Here is a 25431-nt window from a genome sequence, read left to right on the forward strand (position 1 = left end):
GAGCTGCTTTGTGAACTGTGCATTCCACTCACATTGTTACACCCCTCCTCTCAAACGGCATAGGGGGAAACATTTTTGGAGAAAAAGGTACCAAGGGATATCCAGGAGCACACTGAGGACTATGGTGAAAAGGCAAATAGCCTCGGACAAAAAGTGGAAAGAAGCTTTCTGTGAAACTACTCTGTGATATGTGTATTCATGTCACTTAGATAAAGCTTTCTTTACATTAAGCAGCTTGGAAACTCTGTCATGGATGGATCCGTGAAGGGACATTCAGGTGCACATTCAGGACGATGGTGAAAAAGGAAATATCTTGAGATAAAAACTGAAAAGAAACTTTCTGTGAATCTGCTTTTTGCTATGTTTATTCAACTCACATAGATAAAGTTTCCTTTACATTATGCAGCTGGGAAACTCTGTCATGGATGGATCCGTGAAGGGACATTCAGGAACATTTTCAGGCCTATGGTGAAAAAGGAAATATTTTCAGATAAAAACTGGAGAGAAGCTTTCTGAGAAACTGCTTGGTGATGTGTACATTCCACACAAGCAGTTATACCTTTTTTCTCATAAGGCAGTGTTTGAACAATGTTCCTGTAAAACCGAAAATGTGATATTTTGGAGCGCATTGAGAACTATAGTGGAAAGTGAAATATAATCAAATAAAACCCAGAAAGAAGCATTCCAAGAAACTGTTCTCTGATATGTGCATTGATTTCAGAGAGATAAAGTTTACTCTACATTCCCCAGTTTGGAGACTCTGCCTTTGAGGAATCTGCGAAGGGATATTAAGTGGTGCCCAGAGGCCTGCGGTGAGTGAGGAAATGTCTTTCGTTGAAAACTGGAGAGAAGCATTCTGAACAACTGCTTTGTGATTTGTGTATTCACCTCATAGAGTTAAATCATTCATTGGATTGAGTAGTTTGAAATCATTGTTTCTGTGGAACCTGAGAAACGACATTTGGAAACGCTCTTTAGAATATGCTGAAAAAGAAATACCCTCAGATAACAACCAAAAGGAAGCTTTCTGTGAAGCTGCTGTGTCGTGTGAATTCCACTCACATAGCTAAGCTTCTCTTTTCACAGAGCAGTATTCTAACACTGTTTTTGTTTAGTCTGCGAAGGGATATTTGGGAGCGCTTAGATTCTTATGGTGAAAACGGAAATATCTTCAGATGGAAACTGGAGAGAAGCTTTCCGAGGATCTGCTTTGTGACATATGCATTCCACTCACAGAGTTATACCTTTCTTCCCATAGAGGATTGGGGAATACCTTTTGGAGAAAAAGCTACCATGGGATATTCACGATATGGACGGTTATGGTGAAAAAGAAAATATCCTCAGGCAAAAACTGGAAAGAAGCCTTCTGTGAAAATGCTTTGTGATACATAAGTTTATTCATCTCATACAAATAAAACTTTCTTTATATTATGCAGTTTGGAAACTCCATCATGGACGGATCCATGAAGGGACATTTGAGAGTACATTCAGGTCTATGATGAAAAATGAAATATCTTCAGATGAAAACTGGAGAGAAGCTTCCTGAGAATCTGCTTTGTGATGTGTGTATTCCGTTCAGGGAGCTATACCTCTTTTCTCCTAAGACAGTGTTTGAACACTGTTCCTGTAAAACCGAAAAAGTGATATTTCGGAGGGCATTGAAGACTATAGCGAATATTGAAATTTCCTCAAATAAAACTCAAAAAGAAACGTTCCAAGAAACTGCTCTCTGATATGTGGATTCACTTCATAAAGTTAAAGCTTACTCTACATTGCCCAGTTTGTAAACTCTGTCTTTGAGGAATCTATGAAGGGATATTAGGTGGCACCCGGAGGCCTGTGGTGAGCAAGGAAATGTCTTCCCATGAAAACTGGAGAGAAGCTTTCTGAACAACTGTTTTGTGATGTGTGTATTCATCTCATAGAGTTAAACCATTCAATGGATTGAACAATTTGAAATCACTGCTTCTGTGGAATCTGAGGAGGGACATTTGGGAATGATATTTAGAATATGGTGAAAGAAATATCCTCAGATAAAAACCAGAAGGAAGCTTTCTGTGAAACTGCTTTGTGTCGTGTGAATTCCTCTCGCTCAGTTAAGCTTCTCTTTTCATTGAGCACTTTTCTAACACTGTTATGTTTAGCGTATGAAGAGATATTCAGGAGCACTTTGAGGCTTACGGTGAAAAAGGAAATATGTTCAGATAGAACCTGGAGAGAAGCTTTCCAAGGAACTGCTTTGTGTCATGTGCATTCCACTCACAGTGCTATATCTCTCTTCTCATACAACATTGGGGAAACGCTTTTGGAGAAAAAGGTACCAAGGGATATCCGGGAGCACTTTGACATCTATGGTGAAAAGGGAAATAGCCTCCAACAAAAATTGGAAAGAAGCTTTCTGTGAAACTGCTATGTGATATGTGTATTCATTTCCCATAGATAAAGCTTTCTTTACATTATGCAGCTTGGAAACTCTGTCATGGACAGATCCGTGAAGGGACATTCAGGAGCACATTGAGGACTATGGTGAAAAAGGAAATATCTTCAGATATAAACCACAAGGAAGCTTTCTGTGAATTTGCTTTTTGGTATGTTTATTCATCTCACATACATAAAAGTTTTCTTATATTACGTAGTTTGGAAACTCCATCATGGACAGATCTGTGAAGGGACATTCAGGACCACATTCAGGTCTATGGTGAAAAAGAAAATATCTTCAGATGAAAATGAGGAGAAGCTTTCTGAGACACTGCTTTGTGATGTGCGTATTCATCTCATAGAGTTAAACCATTCTTCGTATTGAGCAGTTTGATATCACTCTTTCTGTGGAATCTGAGGAAGGACATTTGGGAACGCTCTTTAGAATATGAAGAAAGCAATATCCTCAGATAAATACCAGTAGGAAGCTTTCTGTGAAACTGCTGTGTGTTGTGTGAATTCCTCTCACTCAGTTAAACTTCTCTTTTCATTGAGCAGTTTTCTAACACCGTTTATGTTTAGCGTGCGAAGGGATATTCGGGAGTGCTTTGAAGTTTACGGTGAAAAAGGAAATATGTTCAGATAGAAACTGGAGAGAAACTTTCCAAGGAACTGCTTTGTGATGTGTGCATTCCACTCACAGCGTTATACCTCTCTTCTCAGACATTATCAGGGAAACCCTTTTGGAGAAAGGGGTACCAAGGGATATCCGGAAGCATATTGACGCCTATGATGAGAAGGGAAATAGACTCAGACAAAAACTGGAAAGAAGCTTTCCATGAAACTGCTTTGTGCTATGTGTATTCATCTCATGTAGATAAAGCATTCTTTACATTACACAGCTTGGAAACTCTGTCATGGACAGATCCGCAAAGTGATATTCGGGAGCTCATTCAGGACTATGGTGAAAAAGGAAATATCTTCAGATAAAAACTGGAAATAATCTTTCTGTGAATCTGCTTTTTTCTATGTTTATACATCTCACATAGGTAAAGCTTTCTTTACGCAGGTTGGAAACCCTGTCATGGACGGATCTGCGAAGGAACATTAGGGAGCACATTCAGGACTATGGTAAAATGGAAATATCTTGAGGTAAAAACTGGAGAGAATCTTTCTGAGAAACTGCTTTGTGATGTGTGCATTCCACTCAGGGAGTTATACATCTTTTCTCATACGGCAGTGTTTGAACACTGTTCCTGTAGAGCCAAAAAAGTGATATTTTGGAGGACATTGTGGACTATGGCATAAGTAAACTATCCTCAAATAAAACCCAGAAAGAAGTGTTCAAAGAAACTACTCTTTGATATAAGCATTCATTTCAGGTAGTTAAAGCTTACGCTACATTGCCCAGTTCGGAAACTTTGTCTTTGAGGAATCTGGGAAAGGATGTGAAGTGGCACCCGGAGGCCTGTGATGAGCAAGGAAATGTCTTCAACTGAAAACTGGAGAGAAGCTTTCTGAGCAACTGCTTTGTGCATTCATCTCATAGAGTTAAATCATTCTTTGGATTGAGCAGTTTGAAATCACTCTTTCTGTGGAATCTGTGAAAGGACATTTGGGAACGCTCTTTAGAATATGCTGAAAAAGAAATACCCTCAGATAAAAACCAGAAGGAAGCTTTCTGTGAAACTGCTCTGTGTTGTGTGAATTCGACTTGCACAGTTAAGCTTCTCTTTTCATTGAGTGGTATTCTAACACTGTGTTGAGTCTGCAGAGGGATATTTGGGAGCCCTTTGAGGCTCACGGTGAAAAAGGAAATATCTTCAGATAGAAATTGAAGAGAAGCTTTCCGAGGAGCTACTTCATGACATGTGCATTCCACTCACAGAGTTATGCCTTTCTTCTCATAGAGGATTGAGGAATCCCTTTTGGAGAAAAAGCTAGCAAGGAACATTCGGGAGTATATGGAAGGCTATGGTGAAAAAAAAAATATCCTCAGACAAAAACTGGAAATAAGTTTTCTCTGAAATTGCTGTATACTATGTGTATTCATCTCACATAGATAAAGCCTACTTTATATTACGGAGTTTGGAAACTCCGTCATGGACAGATCCACGAAGGGACATTTGGGAGTACATTCAGGCATATGGTGAAAAAGTAAATATCTTCAGATAAAAACTGGAAAGAAGGTTTCTGAGAAACTGCTTTGTGATGTGTATATTCCACTCAGGGAGTTATACCTCTTTTCTCATAAGGCAGTGTTTGAACACTGTTCCTGTAAAATCAAAAAAGTGATATTTCAGAGCGCATTGAAGACTATGGCAAAAAGTGAAATACACTCATATAAAACCCTGAAGAAACGTTCCTAGAAACTGCTCTCTGATATGCACATTCACTTCACAGAATTAGAGCAAACTCTGTTAGCTTTAGAATATGCTCAAAAAGAAATAAACTCAGATATAAACCAGAAGGAAGCTTTCTGTGAAAGTACTCTGCGTCATGTGAATTCCATTCACACATTTAAGGTTCTCTTTTCATTGAGCAGTTTTTTAACACTGTTTATATTTAGCATGTGAAGGGATATTCGAGAGCACTTTGAGGCTTACGGTGAAAAAGGAAATATGTTCAGACAGAAACTGGAGAGAACCTTTCCGAGGAGTTGCTTTGCAACATGTGAAATCCACACACAGAGTTATACCTTTGTTCTCATAGAGGATTGGGGAATCCCTCTTGGAGAAAAACGTACCAAGAGATATTCAGGGGCACATTGATGCCTGTGGTGAAAAGGAAAATAGTCTCAGACAAAAATTGTAAAGAAATTTTCTATGAAACTGCTTTGTGATATGTGCATTCATCTCACTTAGATAAAGCTTTCTTTACATTATACAGCTTGGAAACTCTGTCATGGACAGATCCACGAAGGAACATTCGGGAGCACATTCAGGCCAATGGTGTAAAAGGAAATATCTTCAGATAAAAACTGGAAAAAAGCTTGCTGAGAAACTGCTTTGTGATATGTGTATTCATCTCACAGAGTTAAACCATTCCTTGGATTGAGCAGTTTGAAATTATTGTTTCTGGGGAATCTGAGGAAGGATATTTGGGAACGCTCTTTAGAACATGGAGAAAGAAACATCCTCAGATAAAAACCAGAAGGAAGCTTTCTGTGAAACTGCTATGTGTTTGTGAATTCCTCTCACTCAGTTAAGCTTCTCTTTTCACTGAGCAGTTTTCTAACACTGTTTATGTTTAGTGTGTGAAGGAATATTCGGGAGCACTTTGAGGCTTATGGTGAAAAAGAAAATATCTTCAGATAGAAACTGGAGAGAAGCTCTTCAGATTAAAAACTGGAAAGAAGCTTTATGAGAAACTGCTTTGTGATGTGTGCATTCCACTCAGGGAGATATAACTCTTTTCTCATAAGGCAATGTTTGAACACTGTTCCTGTAAAACCAAAAATGTGATATTTCCGAGTGCAATGAAGATTATGGTGAAACGTGAACTATGCTCAAATAAAACCCAGAAAGAAGCATTCCAAGAAACTGCTCTCGGATATATGTACTCATTTCACAGCGTTAAAACATACTCTACATTGCCCAGTTTGTAAACTATCTCTTTGAGGAATCAGTGAAGGGATATATAATGGCGCCCAGAGGCCTATGGTGAGTAAGGAAATGTCTTCAGTTGAAAACTGGACAGAAGTTTTCTGAGAAACTGCTTTTTGATGTGAGCATTATTCTCATAGAGTTAAGTCATTCATTGGATTGAGCAATTTGAAATCACTGTTTCTGTGGAACGTGAGAAAGGACATTTTGGTATGCTCTTTAGAATATGCTGAAAAAGAAATACTCTCAGATAGAAATCTGAAGGAAGATTTCTGTGAAACTGCTCTTGGTTGCATGAATTCCATTCACAAAGTTAAACTTCTCTTTTCATTGAGTAGCATTCTAATACTGTTTTTACTTAGTCAGCAAGGGGATATTCAGGAGCACTACGAGGCTTATGGTGAAAATGGAAATATCTTCAGATGGAAACTGGAGAGAAGATTTCAGAGGAGCTGCTTTGTGACGTGTGCATTCCACTCACAGAGTTATACCTTTCTTCTCATAGAGGATTTGGGAATCCCTTTTGGAGAAAAAGCTACCAAAGGACAATCAGGACTGTACGGACGGCTATGGAAAAAAGGAAATATCCTTAGACAAAAACTGGAAAGAAGCTTTCTTTGAAACTGCTTTGTAATAGATATGTGTATTCATCTCACATAGATAAAACTTTCTTTATATTATGCAGTTTGGATTCTCCATCATGGATGGATCTGCAAAGGGACATTCAGGAGCACATTCAGGCATATGGTGAAAAAGGAAATATCTTCAGATAAAAACAGGACAGTAGCTCTCTTATAAACTGCGCTGTGATGTGTGCATTCCACTCAGGGAGTTATACTACTTTTCTCATAAGGCACTGTTTGAACACAGTTCCTGTAAAACCAAAACAGTCATATTTCAGAGCACATTGAAGACTATGCTGAAAAGTGAAATATCATCAAATAAAACCCAGAAAGAAGCCTTCCAAGAAACTGCTCTCTGATATGTGCATACATTTCACAGAGTTAAAGCTTACTCTACATTGCCCCGTTTGGAAACTCTGTCTTTGAGGAATCTGCAAAAGGATATTAAGTGGCGCCAGATGCCTGTGGTGAGCAAGGTAATGTCTTCCAATGAAAACTGGAGAGAAGTTTCTAAGCAACTGCTTTTTGATGTATGTATTCATCTCATAGAGTTAAAGCATTCCTTGGATGGGGCAGTTTGAAATCACTGCTTCTGTGGAATCTGAGGAAGAACCTTTGGGAACACTCTTTAGAATATGGAGAAAGAAATATCCTCGAATAAAAACCAAAAGGAAGCCTTCTGTGAAACTGCTATGTGTTGTGAGAATTTCTCTCACTCAGTTAAGCTTCTCTTTTCATTGAGCAGTTTTCTAACACTGTTTATGTTTAGCGTGTGAAGGGATATTCGGCAGCACTTTGAGGTTTACGATGAAAAAGGAAATATGTTCAGGTAGAAACTGGAGAGAAGCTTTCCAAGGAACTCCTTTTTGAGCTGTACATTTCACTCACAGTGTTATACCTCTCTTCTCATACAGCATCGGGGAAATTCTTTTGGAGAAAAAGGTACCAGGGGATATGCGGGTGGATGTGGATGGCTATGGTGAAAAAGGAAATATCCTGAGACAAAAACTGGAACGAAGCTTATTGTGAAACTGCTTTGTGATAGATATGTTTATTGATCTCACATAGATAAAACTTTCTTTATATTAGGCAGTTTGGGAACTCCGTCATGGACGGATCGGTGAAGGGACATTCGGGAGCACATTCAGGCCTATGGTGAAAAAGGAAATATCTTCAGATAAACATTGGGAAGAAGCTTTCTGTGAATCTGCTTTTTGCTATGTTTATTCATCTCACATAGGTAAAGCTTTCTTTACATTGCGCAGCTTGGAAACTCCATCATGGACGAATCCGTGAAGGAATATTCGGGATCACATTCAGGTCTACAGTGAAATAGTAAATATCTACAGATAAAAACTGGAGAGAAGGTTTCTGAGAAACTGCTTTGTGATGTGTGCACTCCACCCAGGGAATTATACCTCTTTTCTCATAAGGCAGTGTTTGAACACTGTTCCTGTAAAACCCAAAATGTGATATTTCGTAGCTCATTGAAGAGTATGGTGAAAAGTGAGCTATCCTCAAATAAACCCCAGAAAGAAGCGTTCCAAGAAACTGGTCTCTGATAAGTGCATTCATTTCACGGAGGTAAAGCTTACTCTACATTGTTCAGTTTGAAAAGTCTGTCTTTGACGAATCGGCGAAGGGATATTAAGTGATGCCTGGAGGCCTTTGGTGATAAATCAAATGACTTCCGTTGAAAACTGAAGAGAAGCTTTCTGAGCAACTGCTTTGTGATGTGTGTATTCATCTCATAGAATTTAATCATTCTTTGGATTGAGCAATTTGAAATCACTATTTCTGTGGAACCTGAGAAAGGACATTTGGGAACGCTCTTTAAAATATGTTGAAAAAGAAATAACCTCAGATAAAAACAGGAAGGAAGCTTTCTGTGAAACTGTTCAATGTCATGTGAATTCCCCTCACACAGTTCAGCTTCTCTTTTCATTGAGCAGTATTCCAACACTGTGTTTGTTTAGTCTGTGTACGGTTATTCGGGAGTACTTTGAGGCTAATGGTGAAAACGGAAATATCTTCAGATAGAAACTGGAGAGGAGCTTTCCGAGGAGTTACTTTGTGACGTGTGCATTCCATTCACAGAGTTATACTTTCTTCTCATAGAGGATTGGGGAATCCCTTTTGGAGAAAAAGCTACCAAGGGACATTCTGGAGTATATGGATGGCTATGGTGAAAAATTATATATCCTCAGACAAAAAATTGGAAAGAAGCTTTCTGTGAAACTGCTTTGTGACAAATATGTTTATTCATCTCACATAGATAAAACTTTCTTTATGCTACGCAGTTTAGAAACTACGTCATGGACGGATCTGCGAAGGGACATTCAGGAGCACATTCAGGACGATGGTGAAAAAGGAAATCTCTTCAGATAAAAATTGGAGAGAAGCTTTCTGTGAATCTGCTTTTTGCTATGTTAATTCATCTCACATAGATAAAGCTTTCTTTACATTACGCAGCCTGGAAACTCCATCATGGATGGATCTACGAAGGGATATTAGGGATCACATTCAGGTCGATGGTGAAAAAGTAAATATATTCAGATAAAAACTGGAGAGAAGCCTCTGAGAAACTTCTTTGTGATGTGTGCCTTCCACTCAGGGAGTTATGCTTCTTTTCCCATAAAGCAGTGTTTGAATACTGTTCCTGTAAATCCGAAAAAGTGATATTTTGGAGCGCATTGAAGACTGTGGCAAAAAATGAAATATCCTCAAATAAAACCCAGAAAGAAGCATTCCTAGAAACTTCTTTCTGATATGTGCATTCATTTCACAGAGTTAAAGCTTACTCTACATTGCCCAGTTTGGAAACTCTGTCTTTGAGGAATATGCGAAGGGATATTAAGTGGTGCCAGATGCCTGTGGTGAGCAAGGTAATGTCTTCCAATGAAAACTGGAGAGAAGTTTCTAAGCAACTGCTTTTTGATGTATGTATTCATCTCATAGAGTTAAAGCATTCCTTGGATTGGGCAGTTTGAAATTACTGCTTCTGTGGAATCTGAGGAAGAACCTTTGGGAAAGCTGTCTTTAGAATATGGAGAAAGAAATATCCTCGAATAAAAACCAAAAGGAAGCCTTCTGTGAAACTGCTATGTGTCGTGTGAATTTCTCTCGCTCAGTTAAGCTTCTCTTTTCATTGAGCAGTTTTCTAACACTGTTTATGTTTAGCATGTGAAGAGATATTGGGGAGCACTTTGAGGCCTATGGTGAAAAAGGAAATATCTTCATATAGAAACTGGAGAGAAGCTTTCCGAGGAACTGCTTTGTGATGTGTGCATTCCATTCACAGTGTTATACCTCTCTTCTCAAACAGCATCGGGGGGAGAAAAAGGTACCAAGCGATATTCGGGGGCATATTGACTCATATGGTGAAAAAGGAAATATCTTCAGATAAAAACTGGAAAGAAGCTTTCTGTGAATCTGCTTCTTGCTATGTTTATTCATCTCACATAGATAAAGCTTTCTTTATATTACGCAGCTTGGAACCTCTGTCCTGGACGGATCCACGAAGGGACATTCGGGAGTACATTCAGGACTATGGTGAAAAAGGAAATATCTTCAGATAAAAACTGGAAAGAAGCTTTCTGTGAATCTGCTTTTTGCTATGTTAATTCATCTCACATAGATAAACTTTTCTTTACATTATGCAGCGTGGAGACTCCATCATGGATGGATGCACTAAGGGATATTCAAGATCACATTCAGGCCTATGGTGAAACAGGAAATATCTTTAAATAAAAATTGGAGAAAAGCTCCCAGAGAAACTGCTTTGTGATGTGTGCACTACACCCAGGGAATTATACCTCTTTTCTCATAAGGCACTGTTTGAACACTATTCCTGTAAAACCGAAAATGTGATATTTCAGAGCACATTGAAGACTATGGCGAAAAGTGAATTATCCTCAAAAAAACCCAGAAAGAAGTAATCCAAGAAACTGCTCTCTGATATGTGCATACAGTTCACAGAGTTATAGCTTACTCTACATTGCCCAGTTTGGAAACTCTGTCTTTGAGGAATCTGCGAAGGGACATTATGTGGCAGCGGAGGCCTGTGTTGAGCAAGGAAATGTCTTCCATTGAAAACTGGAGTGAAGATATCTGAGGAACTGCTTTGTGATGTGTGTATTCATCTCATAGAGTTAAATCAATCTTTGGATTGAGCAGTTTGAAATCACTGTTTCTGTGGAACCTGTGAAATGACAATTGGGAATGCTCTTTTGAATGTGCTGAAAAAGAAATTCCCTGAGATAAAAACCGGAAGGAAGCTTTCTGTGAAACTGCCCTGTGTCGTGTGAATTCCAGTCGCACAGTTAAGCTTCTCTTTTCACTGAGCAGCATTCTAACACTGTTTTTGTTTAGTCTGTGAAGGGATATTCGGGAGCGCTTTGAGGCTTATGTTGAAAACGAAAATATCTTCAAATACACACTAGAGAGAAGCTTTCTGAGGAGCTGCTTTGTGACGTGTGCATTCCACTCACAGAGTTATACTTTTCTTCCCATAGAGGATTGGGGAATCCCATTTGGAGAAAAAGTTACTATGGGACATTCACAATATGGGCGGCTATGGTGAAAAAAAAAGTATCCTCAGACAAAAACTGAAAAGAAGCCTTCCATGAAAGTGCTTTGTGATAGATATGTTTATTCATCTCACGTAGATAAAACTTTCTTTATATTACACAGTTTGTAAACTCCATCGTGGATGGATCCACAAAGGGACATTCGAGAGTACATTCAGGCCTATGGTGAAAAACGAAATATCTTCAGATGAAAACTGGAGAGAAGCTTTCTGAGAATGTGCTTTGTGATGTGTATATTTCACTCAGGGAGATATATCTCTTTCCTCATAAGACAGTGTTTGAACATTTTTCCTGCAAAACCAAAAAAAGTGATATTTCGGAGAGCATTGAAGACTATAGTGAAAACTGAAATATCCTTAAATAAAATCCAGAAAGAAACATTCCAAGAAACTGCTCTCTGATATATGCATTCATTTCACAGCGGTAAAGTTTACTCTACGTTGCCCAGTTTGGAAATTCTATCTTTCAAGAATCTGTGAAGGGATATTCAGGGGCGTGTGAGGGCTGTGGTGAGCAAAGAAATGTCTTCCAATGAAAACTAGAGAGAAGCTTCCTGAGCAACTGCTTTGTGTTGTGTATTCATCTCATAGAGTTAAACCATTCTTTGAATTGAGCAGTTTGAAATCACTGTTTCTGTGAAATCTGAGGAAGGACATTTGGGAATGCTCTTTAACATATCCATAAAGAAATATCCTCAGACAAAAACTGGAAAGAAGTTTCTGTGAAACTGCTTTGTGGTAGATATGTTTATTCATCACACATAGATAAAATTTTCTTCATATTACACAGTTTGGAAACTCCATAATGGACGGATCCACGAATTCACATTCTGGAGCACATTCAGCCCTATGGTGAAAAAGGAAATATTCAGATGAAAACTGGAGAGAAGCATTCTGAGAAACTGTTCTGTGATGTGTGTACTCCACTCAGAGAGTTATACATATTTTCTCATAAGGCAGTGTTTGAACACCGTTCCTGTAAAACCGAAAAAGTGATATTTCGGAGTGCAGTGAAGACAATCACGAAAAGTGAAATATCCTCAAATAAAACCCAGAAAGAAGCATTCCAAGAAACTGCTCTCTGATATGAGTATTCACTTGATAGAGTTAAAGCTTACTCTACGTTGCCTAATTTGGAAACTCTATCTTTTAGGAATCTACAAAGGGATGTTAAGTGGCGCCTGGGGGCCTGTGGTGAGCAAGGAAATGCCTTCCGATTAAAATTGCAGAGAAGCTGTCTGAGCAACTGCTTTGTGATGTGTGTATTCATCTCATAAAGTTAAACCATTCTTTAGATTGAGCAGTTTGAAATCACGGCTTCTGTGGAATCTGAGCAGGGATATTTGAGAACATTCTTTAAAATATGGAGAAAGAAATATCCTCAGATAAAAACCAGAAGGAAGCTTTCTGAGAAATTACTATGTGTCGTGTGAATTCCTCTCACTCAGTTAAGTTTCTCTTTTCATTGAGCAGTTTTCTATCACTGTTTATGTTTAGCCTACAAAGGGATATTCATAAGTGCTTTGAAGCTTATGGTGAAAAAGGAAATATGTTCAGATGGAAACTGAAGAGAAGCTTTCCGAGGAACTGCTTTGTGACGTTTGCATTCCACTCACAGTGTTATACCTCACTTCTCATACAGTATCAGAGAAACCCTTTCTGTGAAACTGTTCCGTGATATGTGTATTCATCTCACATAGATAAAGCTTTTTTTACATTACGCAGCTTGGAAACACAGTCATGGATGGATCTGCGAAGGGATATTTGGGAGCACATTCAGGACTATGGTGAAAAAGGAAATATCTTCAGTTAAATACTGGAAAGAAGCTTTCTGTGATTCTACTTTTTGCTATATTTATTTATCTCACATAGATAAAACTTTCCTTATATTATGCAGTTTGTAAACTCCGTCATGGATGGATAAGCGAGGAGACATTTGGGAGCACATTCAGGATTATGATGAAAAGGAAATATCTTCAGATAAAAACTGGAGAGGAGCTTTCTGTGCAACTGTTTTGTGATGTGTGTATTCGTCTCATAGAGTTAAACCATTCCTTGGATTGAGCAGTTTGAAATCACTGTTTCTCTGGAATCTGAAGAAGGATATTTGGGAACGCTCTTTAGAATAAGGAGAAAGAAACATCCTCAGACAAAAACCAGAAGGAAGCTTTCTGTGAAACTGCTTTGTGTCGTGTGAATTCCTCTCATTCACTTAAGCTTCTCTTTTCATTGAGCAATTTTCTAACACTGTTTATGTTTACCATGTGAAGGGATATTCGGAAGCACTTTGTGGCTTACAGTGAGAAAGGAAATATGTTCGGACCAAAGCTGGAGAGATGCTTTCCGAGGGACTGCTTTGTGATGTGTGCATTCCACTCATAGTGTTATACGTCTCTTCTCATACAGCAACGGGGAAACCCTTTTGGAGAAAAAGGTACCAAGGGATATCTTGGGGCATACTGATGCCTATGGGGAAAAGGGAAATATCCTCAGACAAAAACTAGAAGCTTTCTGTGAAGCTGCATTGTGCTATGTGTATTCATCTCACATAGATAAAGCTTACTTTACATTACACAGCTTGGAATCTCTGTCATGGACGGATCTGCGAAGGGATATTTGGGAGCACATTCAGAACTATAGTGAAAAAGGAAATATCTTCAGATAAAAACTGGAAAGAAGCTTTCTGTGAAACTGTTTTGTGATATGTGTATTCATCTCACATAGATAAAGCTTTCTTTACCTTACACAGCTTGGAAACTCTGTCGTGGATGGATCCACGAAGGGATATTCAGGAACACTTTCAGGACTATGATGAAAAAGGAGATATCTTCAGATAAAAACTGGAGAGAAGCTTTCTGAGAACCTGCTTTGTGATGTTTGCATTCCACTCAGGGAGTTATACTTCTTTTCTCATAAGGCAGTGTGTGACTACTGTTCCTGTAAAACCGAAAGAGTGATATTTTAGAGTGCATTGAAGACTGTGGCGAAAAGTGAAATATCCTCAGGTAAAACCCAGAAAGAAGCGTTCCAACAAACTGCTCTCTTCTATGTGCATTCATTTCACGGATTTAAAGCTTACTCTACATTGTCCAGTTTGGAAACTCTGTCTTTGAGGAATCTGCAAAGGGATATTAAGTGGCACCCGGAGGCCTGTGGTGAGCAAGGAAATGTCGTCCGTTGAAAACTGGAGAGAAGCTTTCTGAGCAACTGCCTTGTGATGTGTGTATTCATCTCACAGAGTTAAATCATTTTTTGGATGGAGTAGTTTGAAATTATTGTTTCTGTGGCACCTGAGAAAGGACATTTGGGAATGCTCTTTAGAATATGCTGAAAAAGAAATACCCTCAGATAAAAACCAGAAAGAAGCTTTCTGTGAAACTGCACTGTGTCGTGTGAATTTCCTCGCACAGTGAAGCCTCTCTCTTCATCGAGTGGTATTCTAACACTGTGTTTAGTCTGCAAAGGGATATTTGGGAGTGCTTTGGGGCTTATTGTGAAATCGGGAATATCGTCAGATAGAAAATGGAGGGAAGCTTTCCGAGAGCTACCTTGTGACGTGTGCTTTTCACTCACAGGGGTATACCTTTCTTCTCACAGAAGATTGGGGAATTCCTTTTGGAGAAAAAGCTACCAAGGGACATTCGGGAGTATATGGAGCGCTATGGTGTAAAAGGAATTATCCTCAGACAAAAACTGGAAAGAAACATTCTGTGAAACTGCTTTGTGATAGATACGTTTATTCATCTCACATAGATAAAACTTTCTTATTATTATGCAGTATGGAAACTCCATCATGGACGGATCGTAAAGGGACATTCCGGGGCGCATTCAGGCCTATGGTGAAAAAGGAAATATCTTGAGATTAAAAACTGGAGAGAAGCTTTCTGAGAAACTGCTTTGTGATGTGTGCTTTGATTCAGGGATTTATAAGTCTTTTCTCATAAGGCAGTTTTTGAACACAGTTCCTGTAAAATTGAAAAAGTGATATTTCAGAGCTCATTGAAGACTATGGCAAAAAGTGAAATATCCTCAAATAAAACCTAGAAAGAAGTGTTCCAAGAAACTGCTCTCTGATATGTGCACTCATTTCGCAAACTTAAAGCTTACACTACATTGCCCAGTTTGGAAACTCTGTCTTTGAGGAATTGGCGAAGGGATATTAAGTGGCACCCAGAGGCCTTTGGTGAGCAAGAAAATTTCTTACGATGAAACCTGGAGAGAAGCTTTCTGAGCAACTGCTTTGTGATGTGTGTATTCATCTGATAGAGTTAAACCATTCTTTGGATTGAGCAGTTTGAAATCACTGTTTCTGTGGTATCTGAGGAAGTACATTTGGGAACGCTCTTTAGAATCTGAATAAAGAAATATCCTAAGATATAACCTTAAGGAAGCTTTCTGAAATCTGCTGTGTGTTGTGTGAATTCCTGTCACTCAGTTAAGCTTCTCTTTACCTTGAGAAGTTTTCTATCACTGTCTATTTTTAGCGTACGAAGGGATATTCGGGAGCACTTTGAGGCTCATGGTGAAAAAGAGAATATGTTCAGATAGAAACTGGAGAGAAGCTTTCTGAGGAACTGCTTTGTGAGGTGTGCATTCCTCTCACAATGTAATACCTCTCTTCTCATACAGCATCAGGGAAACCCTTGCTGTGAAACTGTTCTGTGATATGTGTATTCATCTCCCATAGATAAAGCTTTCTTTACATTACGCAGCTTGGAAACTCTGTCATGGATGGATCCGCGAAGGAACATTCGGGTGCACATTCAGGACTATGATGAAAAAGAAAATATATTCAGACAAAAACTGGAAAGAAGCTTTCTGTGAATCTGCTTTTTGCTATGTTTATGCATCTCACATAGACAAAGTTCTCTTTACATTACGTAGCTTGGAAACTAAGTCATGGACGGATCTGTGAAGGGATATTCTGGAGTACATTCAGGACTATGGTGAGAAAGGAAATATCTACAGGTAAAACTGAAAAGAAGTTTCTGTAAATCTGCTTTTTTTCTATGTTTATTCATCTAACATAGATAAAGCTTTCTTTACATTACACAACTTGGATACTCTGTCATGGATAGATCCGCGAAGGGACATTCAGGAGAACTTTCAGGACTATAGTGAAAAAGGAAATATCTTCAGATAAAAACTGGAGAGAAGCTTTCTGAGAAACTTCTTTGTGATGTGTGCCTTCCACTCAGGGAGTTATACCTCTTTTCTCATAAGGCAGGGTTTGAACACTGTTATTGTAAACCAAAGAACCTGTATTTCGGAGCCCATTGAAGACTACAGTGAAAAGTGAAATATCCTCAAATTAAACCCAGAAGGAAACGTTCTAAGAAACTGCTCTCTGATATGTGCATTCATTTCACAGAGTTAAAGCTAACTCAACATTGCCCAGTTTGGAAACTCTTTCTTTTAGGAATCTGTGAAAGGATATTAAATGGCGCCCATAGGCCTGTTGTGAGCAAGGAAATGTCTTCTGATGAAAACTGGAGAGAAACTTTCTGAGCAACTGCTTTGTGACGTGTGTATTCATCTCATATAGTTAAATCGTTCTTTGGATTGAGCAGTTTGATCACTGTTTCTGTGGAACCTGAGAAAGAACATTTGGGAATGCTCTTTGGAGTATGCTGAAAAAGAAATACCCTCAGATAAAAAGCAGAAGGAAGCTTTCTGTGAAACTGCTCTGTGTCATGTGAAATCCATTCACACACTTAAGCCTCTCTTTTCATAGAGCAGTATTCTAACACTGTTTTTGTTTAGTCTGCAAAGGGATATTCGGGAGTGCTTTGAGGGTTATGGTGAAAATGGAAATGTCTTCAGATAGAAACTGGAAAGAAGTTTTCCGAGAGGCTGCTTTATGATGTGTGCATTGCACTCACAGAGTTATACCTTTCTTGTCATAGAGGACTGGGGACTCCCTTTTGGAGAAAAAGATACCAAGGGACATTCAGGAGTATATGGACAGCTATGGTGAATAAGGAAGTATCCTCAGACAAAAACTGGAAAAAAACTTTCTGTGAAACTGCTTTGTGACGCATATGTTTATTCCTCTCACATAGATAAAACTTTCTTTATATTATGCAGTTTGGGACCTCCATCATGGATGGATCCACGAAGGGACATTTGGGAGCACATTCAGGCATATGGTGAAAAAGGAAATATCTTCAGATAAAAACGGGAGAGAAACTTTCTGAGGAACTGCTTTGAGATGTGTACATTCCACTCAGCGTGTTATACCTGTTTTCTCATAAGGCAGTGTTTGAACACCGTTCCTGTAAAACCGAAATAGTGATATTTCTGAGCTCTTTGAAGTCTATGGTGAAAAGTGAAATATCCTCAAATAAAACCCAGAAAGAAGCGTTCCAAGAAACTGCTCTCTGATATGTGCATTCATTTCTCAGAGATAAAGCTCACTCTACATTGCCCAGTTTGGAAACTCTGTCTCTGAGGAATCTGCGAAGGGATATTAAGTGGTGCCCGGCAGCCTGTGGTATGCAAGGAAATGTCTTCCAATGAAAACTGGAGAGAAAATGTCTGAGCAACTGCTTTGTGATGTGCATATTCATCTCAGAGTTTTAAACCATTTTTTCGATTGAACAGTTTGAAATAACTGCTTCTGTGGAATCTGAGGAGGGACATTTGGGAACAATCTTTAGAATATGGAGAAAGAAATATCCTCAGGTAAAAACCAGAAGGAAGCTTTCTGTGAAATTGCTATATGTCCTGTGATATCCTCTCACTCAGTTAAGCTTCTCTTTCAATTAAGTAGTTTTCTAGCACTGTTTATGTTTAGCATATGAAGGGATATTCGGGAGCACTTTGAGTCTTACAGTGAAAAGGAAAATATCTTCAGATAGAAACTGGAGAAAAGCTTAACGAGGAACTGCTTTGTGACGTGTGCATTCCACTCACAGTGTTATACCTCTATTCACATACAGCATCGGGGAAATCCTTTCTGTGAAACTATTGTGTGAAATGTGTATTCATCTCACAGAGATAAAGCTTTCTCTACATAATGCAGCTTGGAAACACTGTCATGGACATATCCATGAAGGGATAAACAGAAACAATTTCAGAACTATGGTGAAAAAGGAAATATCTTCAGATACAAACTGGAAAGAAGTTTTCTGTGAATCTGCTTTTTGCTATGTTTATTCATCTTATATAGGTAAAACTTTCTTTATATTATGCAATGTGCAAACTCTGTCATGGACGGATCTACGGAGGGACACTTGGGAGTACATTCAGTCTTGTGGTGAAAAAGGAAATATCTTCAGAAAAAAACTGGAGAGAAGATTTCTGAGAAACTGCTTTGTGATGTGCGCATTCCACTCAGGGAGTTATATATCCTTTCTCATAAGGAAGTGTTTGAACACTGTTCCTGTAATCCCAACAAAAGTGATATTTCAGTGCGCATTGAGGATTATGGTGAAAAATGAAATATCCTCAAATAAAGCCCAGAAAGAAGCGTTCCAAGAAACTGCTCTCTGATATGTGCATTCATTTCACAGAGTTAAAGTTTACTCTACATTGTCCAGTTTGGAAACTCTGTCTTTGAGGAATCTGCGAAGGGATATTAAGTTGTGTCTGGAGGCCTGTGTTGAGCTAGGAAATGTCTTCTGACGAAAACTGGAGAGAAGTTTTCTGAGCAACTGCTTTATGATGTGTGTATTCATCTGTTAGAGTTAGATAATTCTTCGGATTGAGCAGTTTGAAATCCCTGTTTCTGTGGAACCTGAGAAAGGACATTTGGGAACACCCTTTAGAATATGCTAAAAAAAAAAAAAATCCTCAGATAAAAACCAGAAGGAAGTTTTCCGTGAAACAGTGCTGTTTCATGTGAATTCTAATCACAGAGTTCAGCTTCTCTTTTCATTGAACAGTACTCTAACACTGTGTTTAGTGTGCAAAGGGATATTCGGGAACGCTTGGAGGCTTATAGTGAAAACGGAAATATATTCAGATAGAAACTGGAAAGAAGATTTCAGAGCAGCTGCTTTGTGACGTGTGCATTCCACTCACAGAGATATACCTTTCTTCTCATACAGCATCGGGGAAACCCTTTTGGAGAAATAGGTACCAAGTGATATTCAGAATCATGTTGATGCCTATGGTGAAAAGGGAAATAGCCTCACACAAAAACAGGAAAGAAACTTTCTATGAAACTGCTCTGTGATATGTGTATTCATCTCACATAGATAAAGCTTTTTTTTACATTACGCAGCTTGGAAACTCTGTCATGGACAGATCCACGAAGGAACATTCGGGAGCATATTCAAGAGCATGGTAAGAAAGGAAATATCTTCAGATAAAAACTGGAAAGAAGCTTTCTGTGAATTTGCTTTTTGCTATGTTTATTCATCTGTCGTAGAAAAAGCTTTTGGAGAGAAGCATTCTGAGAAACTGCTTTGTGATGTGTGCATTCCACTCAGGGAGTTATACCTTTCTTCTCATAAGGCGCTGTTTGAACACTGTTCCTCTAAAACTAAATAAGTGATATTCGGAGCACATTGAAGGCTATGATGGAAAGTGAAATGTAAAATAAAACCCAAAAAGAAGCATTTCAAGAAACTGCTCTCTGACATGTCCATTCATTTTACAATGTTAAACCTTACTCTACATTTCACAGTTTGGAAAGTCTGTCTTTGAGGATTCTGCGAAGAGATATTAAGTGGCACTGGAGGCCTGTAGTGAACAAGGAAATGTCTTCCATTGAAAATTGGAGAGAAGATTTCTGAGCAACTCCTTTGTGATGTTTGTATTCATCTCATAGAGATAAACCATTCTTTGGATTGAGTAGTTTGAAATCACCGTTTCTGTGGAATCTGAGAAAGGACATTTGGGAACACTCTTTAGAATATTCTGAAACGAAATAACTTCAGGTAGAAACCAGAAGAAAGCTTTCTGTGAAACTGCTCTCAGTCGCATGAATTCCACTCACACAATTAAGCTTCTCTTTTCATTGAGCAGTATTCTAACACTGTTTTTGTTTAGTCTGTGAAGGGATATTCGGGAGTGCTTTGAGGCTTATGGTGAAAAAGGAAATATCTTCAGATGGAAACTGGAGAGAAGCTTTCCGAGGAGCTGCTTTGTGACGTGTGCATTCCACTCACAGAAATATACTTTCCTTCTCATAGAGGACTGGGGAATCCCTTTTGAAGAAAAAACTACCAGGGGACATTCGGGAATATAGGAACAGCTATGGTGAAAAAGGAAATATTCTCAGACAAAAACTGGAAAGAAGATTTCTGTGAAACTGCTTTGTGATAGATATATTTATTCATCTCACATAGATAAAACGTTCCTTATATTATGCAGTTTGGAAACTCCCTCATGGACGGATCCGCGAACGGACATTCGGAAGCACATTCAGGCCAACAGTAAAAAAGGAGAAATCTTCAGATAAAAACTGGATAGAAGCTTTCTGAGAAAGTGCTTTGTGTTGTGCGTATTCCACTCACAGATTTATACCTCTTTTCTTACAAGGCAGTGTTTGAACACTGTTCCTAAAAATTGAAAAGTGGTATTTCGGAGTGCATTGAAGACTATTGCAGAAAGTGAAATATCCTCAAATACAACCCAGAAAGAAGCGTTCCAAGAAAGTGCTCTTTGATATGTGCATTCATTTCACAGAGTTAAAGATTACTATATGTTGCCCAGTTTGGAAATTGTCTTTGAGGAATCTGTGAAGGGGTATTAGGTGGCGCCCGGAGGCTTGTGGGGAGCAGGGAAACGTCTTCCGATGAAAACTGGAGAGAATCTTTCTGAACAACTGCTTTGTGACGTGTGTATTCGTTTCATAGAGTTCAACCATTCCTTGGATTAAGCAGTTGGAAATCACTGTTTCTGTGGTATCTGAGGAAGAACATTTGGGATCGCTTTTTGGAATACGGTGAAAGAAATATCCTCAGATGAAAACCAGAAAGAAGCTTTCTGTGAAACTGCTATGTGTTGTGTGAATTCCTCTCGCTCAGCTAAGCTTCCCTTTTCATTGAAGAGTTTTCTAACACTGTTTAGGTTTAGAGTGTGAAGGGGTATTCGGAAGCCCTTTGAGTCTTACAGTGAGAAAGGAAATATGCTCAGATAGATACTGGAGAGAAGCTATCCGAGGAACTGCTTTGTAACGTGTGCATTCCACTCACAGTGCTATACCTCTCTTCTCATACAGAATCGGGGAATCCTTTTTGGAGAAAAAGGAACCAAGGGATATTCGGGAGCATATTGATGCCTATGGTGGAAATGGAAATAGCCTTAGACAAAAACTGGAAAGAAGCTTTCTGTGAAACTGCTCTGTGCTATGTGAATTCACCTCACATAGATAAAGCTTTCTTTACATTATGCAGCTTGGAATCTCCGTCATGTACGGATCCACGAAGGGACTTTTGGGAGCACATTCAGGCCCATGGAGAAATAGAAAATATCTTCAGATAAAAACCGGGGAGAAGCTTTCTGAGAAACTGCTTTGTGATGTGTGCATTCCACTCAGGGAGTTATACCTCTTTTCTCATAAGGCAGTGTTTGAACACTGTTCCTGTAAAACCGAAAAAGTGATATTTCGGAGCACATGGAAGACTATGGCAAAAAGTGAAATATCCTGAAATAAACCCAGAAAGAAGCATCCCAAGAAACTACTCTCTTATATGTGCGTTCATTTCACAGTGTTAAAACTTACTCTACGTTGCTCGGTTTGGAAACTCTATCTTTGAGGAATCTGCGAAGGGATATTAAGTGGCGTCCAGAGGCCTATGGTGAGCAAGGAATGGTCTTCTGACCAGAGAGGAGCTTTCTGAGCAACTGCTTTGTGATGTGTGTATCCATCTCATAGATTTAAATCATTCTTTGTATTGAGCAGTTTGAAATAAGTGTTTCTGTGGAACCTGAGAAAGGACATTTGGAAACGCTCTTTAGAATATGCTAAAAAAAAAAAAATCCTCAGATAAAAACCAGAAGGAAGTTTTCTGTGAAACAGCCCTGTGTCGTGTGAATTCTAATCACAGAGTTCAGCTTCTCTTTTCATTGAGCAGTACTCTAACACTGTGTTTAGTTCGCAAAGGGATATTTGGGAGTGCTTTCTGGCATATGGTGAAAACGGAAATATCTTCAGATAGAAACTGGAAAGAAGATTTCAGAGCAGCTGCTTTGTGGTGTGTGCATTCCACTCACAGAGATATACCTTTCTTCTCATACAGCATCGGGGAAACTCTTTTGGAGAAATAGGTACCAAGTGAAATTCAGGAGCATGCTGACTCCTATGGTGAAAGGGAAAATAGCCTCAGACAAAAACTGGAAAGAAGCTTTCTATGAAACTGCTCTGTGATATGTGTACTAATGTCACATAGATAAAGCTTTTTTGCATTACGCAGCTTGGAAACTCTGTCATGGATGGTTCCGCGAAGGGATATTTGGGATCACATTTGGGCCTATAGTGAAAAAGAAAATATCATCAGATAAAAACTGGAGAGAAATTTTATGTGAAACTGCTTGGTGATGTGTGCATTCCACTCAGGGAGTTATAACTTTTTCTTATAAGGCAGTGTTTGAACACTGTTCCTGTAAAACTAAATAAGTGATATTCGGAGCACATTGAAGGCTATGGCAAAAATGAAAAATCATCAAATAAAACCCAGAAAGAAGTATTTCAAGAAACTGCTCTCTGACATTTTCATTCATTTCACAGTGTTAAAGCTTACTCTACATTTCTCAGTTTGGAAAGTTTGTCTTTGAGGATTCTGTGAAGGGATATTAAGTGACACTGGAGGCCTGTGGCAAACAAGGCAATGTCTTCCATTGAAAATTGGAGAGAAGATTTCTCAGCAACTCCTTTGTGATGAGCATTAATCTCATAGAGTTAAATCATTCTTTGGATTGAACAGTTTGAAGTCACTGTTTCTGTGGAATCTGAGAAAGGACACTTGAGAACACTCTTTAGAATGTCCTGTAAAAGAAATAACCTCAGATAGAAACCAAAAGGAAGCTATCTGTGAAATTGCTCTGTGTCGTATGAATTCCACTCACACAGTTAAGCTTCTCTTTTCATTGAGAAGTATTTTAACACTGTTTTTGTTTAGCCTGCGACGGGATATTCAGGAGTGTTTTGAGGCTTACGCTGAAAAAGGAAATATCTTCAGAGAGAAACTGGAGAGGAGTTTCCGAGGAGCTGCTTTGTGACGTGTGCATTCCATTCAGAGTTATACTGTTCTTTTCATAGCGGATTGGGGAATCCTTTTTGGAGAAAAAGCTACCAAGGGACATTCGGGAGTTTATGGGTGGCTGTGGTGAAAAAGGAAATATCCTCAGACAAAAATTGGAAAGAAGATTTCTGTGAAACTACTTTGTGATAGATATGTTTATTCATCTCACATAGATAAAACTTTCCTTATATTACTCAGTTTGGAAACTCCATCAGAGATGGATCTGCGAAGGGACACATTCGGGAGCACATTCAGGCCTACGGTGAAAAAGCAGATATCTCCAGATAAAAACTGCATAGAAGCTTTCTGAGAAACTGCTTTGTGATGTGTGCATTCCACTCAGGGGGTTTTATCTCTTTTCTCATAAGGCAGTGTTTGAACACTGTTCCTGTAAAACACAGAAAGTGATATTTCAGAGTGCATTGAAGACTATGGTGAAAAGTGAAATATCGTCAAATAAAACCAAGAAAGAAGTGTTCCAAGAAACTGCTCTCTGATATGTGCATTCATTTCACAGAGTTAAAGCTTACACTACATTGCCCAGTTTGGAAACTCTGTCTTTGAGGAATCTGCGAAGGTATGTTAAGTGGCACGCGGAGGCCTGTGGTGAGCAAGGAAATGTCTTCCGATGAAAACTGGAGAAAAGCTTTCTGAGTAACTGCTTTGTGATGTGTATATTCATCTCATATAGTTAAACCATTTTTTTGTTTGAGCGGTTTGAAATCACTGTTTCTGTGGAATCTGAGGAAGGACATTTGGGAACACCCTTTAGAATACGGAGAAAGAAATAACCTCAGATAAACACCACAAGGAAGCTTTCTGTGAAACTGCTATGTGTCAAGTGAATTCCCCTCACACGTTAAGCTTCTCTTTTCATTGAGCAGTTTTCTAACACTGTTTATGTTTAGTCTGCGAAGGGATATTCCGGAGCACTTTGAGACTTATGGTGAAAACGGAAATATCGTCAGATAGAAACTGGAGAGAAGCTTTCCAAGGAGCTGCTTTGTAACGTGTGCATTCCACTCACAGAATTATACCTTTTTTCTCATAGAGGATTGGGAAATTCCTTTTGGAGAAAAAGATACCAAGGGACATTCACCAAATGGAGGGCTACGCTGAAAAAGGAAATATCCTCAGGCAAAAACTGAAAAGAAGCTTTCTGTGTAAATGCTTTGTGATAGATATGTTTATTCATCTTAAATAGATAAAACTTTCTTTATATTACACAGTTTGGAAACTCTGTCATGGACGGATTTGTGAAGGGACATTAGGAAGCACATTCAGGCCTATGATGAAAAATAAAATATCTTCAGATAAAAACCAGAAAGAAGCTCTCTACGAATCTGCTTTTTGCTATATTTATTCATCTAACATCATTAAAGCTTTCTTTATGTTACTCAGCCTGGAAACTCCATCATGGATGGATCCATGAAGGGACATACACGATCATACTCAGGCCTATGGCAAAAAAGGAAATATCTTCAGATAAAAACTGGAGAGAAGCTTTCTGTGAATCTGCTTTTAGCTATGTTTATTCATCTCATGACGATAAAGCTTGATTTACAATATGCAGTGTGGAACCTCTGTCATGGACGGATCCACAAAGGGACATTCAGGAGCCCATTCAGGACTATGTTGAAAGAGGTAATTTCTTCACATAAAAACTGGAGAGAAGCTTTCTGAGAAACTGCTTTGTGATGTGTGCATTCCGCTAAGGGAGTTACACCGATTTTCTCATAAGGCAGTGTTGGAACATTGTTCATTTAAAACTGAAAAAGTGATGTTTCGGAGCGCATTGAAGACTATGGCGAAAAGTGAAATATCCTCAAATAACACCCAGAAAGAAGCGTTCCAGGAAACTACTCTCTGATATGTGCATTCATGTAACAGAGTTAAAGCTTACTCTACATTTCCTAGTTTGAAAACTGTCTTTGAGAAATCTGCGTAGGGATATTAAGTGACGATCGGAGGGCTGTGGTGAGCAAGAAAATGTCTTCCCTTCA

Source organism: Macaca nemestrina, chromosome 8 (genome assembly GCF_043159975.1).
Source record: "Macaca nemestrina isolate mMacNem1 chromosome 8, mMacNem.hap1, whole genome shotgun sequence".
NCBI classification, from domain to species: Eukaryota; Metazoa; Chordata; class Mammalia; order Primates; family Cercopithecidae; genus Macaca; species Macaca nemestrina.